Source organism: Lepidochelys kempii, chromosome 28, assembly GCF_965140265.1.
Source record: "Lepidochelys kempii isolate rLepKem1 chromosome 28, rLepKem1.hap2, whole genome shotgun sequence".
NCBI classification, from domain to species: domain Eukaryota; kingdom Metazoa; phylum Chordata; order Testudines; family Cheloniidae; genus Lepidochelys; species Lepidochelys kempii.
In genome coordinates this window covers 1,180,023-1,184,457 of record NC_133283.1, presented here as the reverse complement: position 1 = coordinate 1,184,457, position 4,435 = coordinate 1,180,023, and the positions used below count along the sequence as shown (strand labels likewise).

At 75.4% G+C, this 4,435-nt stretch overlaps 1 non-coding gene across 1 annotated transcript; it reads left to right on the top strand.

The window, feature by feature from the left end:
* The first annotated feature begins 3,950 nt into the window (after nucleotides 1-3,950).
* TRNAA-UGC (transfer RNA alanine (anticodon UGC)) lies at nucleotides 3,951-4,022 on the top strand. The gene has a single exon. It is a non-coding gene; the product is annotated as a tRNA-Ala (tRNA).
* The last annotated feature ends 413 nt before the right edge of the window (nucleotides 4,023-4,435 follow it).

Genomic DNA, 4,435 nt, shown 5'->3' with positions numbered 1-4,435 from the left:
ACGCGCTATCTCAGAGTTGTCGTACGGGTGTGCACCCTTGGGTGAGCAGGCAGGCATGCCGTATGGGCGGACCTCACGAGCACCATAGGGCTGTGTGTTGTCAGGGTGGGCGGGTGTCTCCGGGCGGGAGTGCTGCATTGGTGTGCATTGTCAGCGTGTGCTACATGGGGGTACCTTGTGGGTGTCATGCAGGTGTGTGCCATCGGGGTGGATGGGTGGGCAGGTGTGCTGCAGAGGTATGGGCGTTGTGGGCGTCGTGCAGGGGCACGGCGTCGGGGCGGGCGGGCCGTCTGGGCGCGGGTCGTGGGCGTCGGGGGTGGAGGAGTGCTGGGGAGGAGCCAGCAGGGGAAATAACCCCTCGTGGTGAGAACAAGGCACCGGGAGACAGGCCCTTTGCCCAGGGCAAGGACGGCGGGGGAATGGGGGCACGGAATGGGGCCTGGGGCCTGTCCCCTCTAGGGTGGGCGCAGGTCGTGGGGCGTTGGGGCAGGCGGGCAGGCGCGGGGCGGGGGTGTCGGGGCGGGCGGGCAGGCGCGGGCGGGTCAGGGAGTCGGGGCGGGCAGGCGCGGGACAGGTTCAGGGCGTCAGGGTGGGGCGGGCCAGGGCATCGGGGCGGGCGGGCAGGCGTCGGGGCGGGCGGGCAGGCGTCGGGGCGGGCAGGCGGGCGGGCCGGCAGGGGGCCAGGGCGTCGGGGCGGACGGGCCGGGGCGGGTCAGGGCGCGGGGCGGGCGGGGCTGGCCGGGGCAGGGGCGTCGGGGCGGGCAGGTCAGGGCGTCGGGGCGGGCGGGCAGGCATTGGGGCGGGCGGGCGGGGTCGCTGAGGTCAGGGGGCGTCGGGGTGGGCGGGCGGGCGGGTCAGGGCGTCCGGGGCGGGCGGGCAGGCATTGGGGCAGGCGGACGGGGTCGCTGGGGTCAGGGCGTCGGGGTGGGCGGGCAGGCGTCGGGGTGGGCAGGCTGGCCGGGTCAGGGTGTCGGGGCGGGCGGGCCGGGGCAGGGCGTCGGGGCGGGCGGGCAGGCATAGGGGGCGAGCGGGCCGGGGCGGGCGGGGTCGCTGGGGTCAGGGCGGGGCGGGCCGGGGCGGGGCGGGCAGGCGTCGGGGCGGGCGGGTCAGGGCGTCGGGGCGGGCGGGTCAGGGCGTCAGGGCGGGCGGGACAGGGCGTCGGGGCGGGTGGGCCGGGGCGGGGCAGGTCAGGGCGTCGGGGCGGGCGGGCCGGGGCAGGGCGTCGGGGCGGGGCGGGCAGGCGTCGGGGCGGGCGGGCCGGGTCTGGGCTTCGGGGCGGGCGGGCCGGGGCGGGCGGGTCAGGGCGTCGGGGTGGGCGGGCCGGGGCGGGCGGGGTCGCTGGGGTCAGGGCGTCGGGGCGGGCTGGCCGGGGCAGGGCGTCGGGGCGGGCGGGCAGGCGTCGGGGCGGGCGGGCCGGGGCGGGCGGGTCAGGGCGTCGGGGGCGGACGGGCCGGGGCAGGGCGTCGGGGCGGGCGGGCAGGCGTCGGGGCGGGCGGGCCGGGTCAGGGCGTCGGGGCGGGCGGGCCGGGGGCGGGCGGGTCAGGGCGTCGGGGTGGGCGGGCCGGGGGCGGGCGGGGTCGCTGGGGTCAGGGCGTCGGGGGCGGGCTGGCCGGGGCAGGGCGTCGGGGCGGCGGGCCGGGCGGGCGGCGGGGTCGCTGGGGTCAGGGCGTCGGGGTGGGCTGGCCGGGGCAGGGCGTCGGGGCGGGCGGGGTCGCTGGGGTCAGGGCGTCGGGGCGGGCGGGGTCGCTGGGGTCAGGGCGTCGGGGCGGGCGGCCGGGGCGGGCGGGGTCGCTGGGGTCAGGGCGTCGGGGCGGGCGGGGTCGCTGGGGTCAGGGCGTCGGGGCGGGCGGGGTCGCTGGGGTCAGGGCGTCGGGGCGGGGCGGGGGTCGCTTGGGGTCAGGGCGTCGGGGCGGGCTGGCCGGGGGCAGGGCGTCGGGGCGGGCGGGGTCGCTGGGGTCAGGGCGTCGGGGGCGGGCGGGGGTCGCTGGGGGTCAGGGCGTCGGGGCGGGCTGGCCGGGGCAGGGCGTCGGGGCGGGCGGGCAGGCGTCGGGGTGGGCGGGCCGGGGCGGGCGGGGGTCGCTGGGGTCAGGGCGTCGGGGCGGGCTGGCCGGGGCAGGGCGTCGGGGCGGGCGGGGCAGGCGTCGGGGTGGGCGGGCCGGGGCGGGCGGGGTCGCTGGGGTCAGGGCGTCGGGGCGGGCGGGCCGGGGCGGGCGGGGTCGCTGGGGTCAGGGCGTCGGGGCGGGCTGGCCGGGCAGGCGTCGGGGCGGGCGGGCCGGGGCGGGCGGGGTCGCTGGGGGTCAGGGCGTCGGGGCGGGCTGGCCGGGGCAGGGCGTCGGGGCGGGCGGGCCGGGGCGGGCGGGGTCGCTGGGGTCAGGGCGTCGGGGTGGGCTGGCCGGGGCAGGGCGTCGGGGCGGGCGGGGTCGCTGGGGTCAGGGCGTCGGGGCGGGCGGGCCGGGGCGGGCGGGGTCGCTGGGGTCAGGGCGTCGGGGCGGGCGGGGTCGCTGGGGTCAGGGCGTCGGGGCGGGCGGGGGTCGCTGGGGTCAGGGCGTCGGGGGGCGGCGGGGCCGGGGCGGGCGGGGTCGCTGGGGTCAGGGCGTCGGGGGCGGCGGGGTCGCTGGGGTCAGGGCGTCGGGGCGGGGCGGGGTCGCTGGGGTCAGGGCGTTGGGGGCGGGCTGGCCGGGGCAGGGCGTCGGGGGCGGACGGGCAGGCGTCGGGGCGGGCGGGCCGGGGCGGGCGGGGGTCGCTGGGGTCAGGGCGCCGCGCCGTCGGGGTCTCTTACCCGGCAGCAGAAGAGGCTGATGACGAGGACGAGGTGGGCCGTGAGGGTCAGGAACCGGGCCGGCACCAGCCCGCTGACCAGCGCCATCGCCGGCGCCCCGGCCGGGGGGTCCCGTGGCCGGGCCTGGCTGGGGCGGGGGAAGCGAAGGCGTCAGGCCGGGGTGACCGGAGGCATGCACCGGGCCCCCCGCCCTGGGGAGCCCCCCCCCCATCGCCCGTCGTTCCCACCACAGACCCCCAGGGGGACCCCCCCCATCCTCACGGCCCCCCCCCCTCCCCTCCCCGCATCGCCCCCCCCATAGAGGCTCCCCCTCCCTCGTGCCCCACCCGCTGGAAGCGCAGCCCCGCGCGCCCACCCCGGGGCTCTCTCTCTCTCTCTCTCTCTCTCTCTCTCTCTCTCTCTCGCTCAGGCTCCGCGCCCCGGCCCTAGGCCCCCTCGTTGCCCCTGGCAACCGACCAGCAGCTCCCGGCCCCGCCCCTCGCCTCCACGAGCGCTTGCGCGCGCGAGAGAGCGATAGATCGAGAGAGCGCGCCCGTGCGCTCGAGGAGATCCCGCGAGAACGGCGCAGCCGGCGACGGCTAGCCCCATGCCGCCATCTTGAGTGAGGGCAGGAAGAAGGGCAGGGGCCCCTCCCCCCTGCTCTGTGCCCTCCCCTTAGGGCCATATGGGACATTATAGGGACTTCCCCCCTCCCAGGGCCATAGGGGACATAAAGGGACTCCCCTCCCCAGGGCAATAGGGGAACCTGCCCCCAGGGCCATAGGGGACATATAGGGGACTCCCCTCCCCAGGGCCATAGGGGACATATAGGGACTCCCCCTCCCCAGGCCAATAGAGAGACCCCATCCCCCAGGGCCATACAGGTCCCCCTCTCCTCCTAGGGTCATATGGTATCCATGAGGCTTAAAGGCTTCCAGTATGCTGAGCGCAAATCCAGCTCCCACAGCTTCAAGGAGCCTCTCCCCCCCACCATCAGGCCCATCTCCAAATTTTTGTCCAGTCCCTCTTAACCCCAGGCCCATGCCCAGTCCTGACTGCACCCTGGGGGCAGAACGTGGTGAGATCGGCCCTGGGCTCTCCAGGTGGATGGGGTAGGGAATGGACCAGGGGAGCTGGGCTGAGAACCAGGCATAGAGAGGAGTTCTCACAGGGGTAGGGCTCAGTTACATGTGGGGATGTAGCTCAGTGGTAGAGCGCATGCTTTGCATGTATGAGGCCCCGGGTTCAATCCCCGGCATCTCCAGAGGTTTTGTTATTGCAGCTAGAGCTGTTTCCCTGTGAGGCTGTAACTCCAGGCAGCTCTCGGGAGGAGCCGAAAAAAATGAAGGTTTCAGTAAAGGCAAGATCCAGCAGCAATGGGCAAATGATTTATTACCCAGGTATTTGCCAATCAGCAAGGAACAAAATGATTTATACCCAGGTGTCCGCCAATCAGCGAGAACAACATGATTTATACCCAGGTATCTGCCAATCAGCAACAGGTAAAGTGATTTATACCCAGGTATTCGCCAGCCAGCAAGGAACACAATGATTTATATCCAGGTATCCTCCAATCAGCAAGGGGCAAAATGATTGACACCAGCTACACTCCAATCAGCAAGGAACAAAATGATTTATCTGCAACTATCCTTCCATCATCATTGGACAAAACGATTT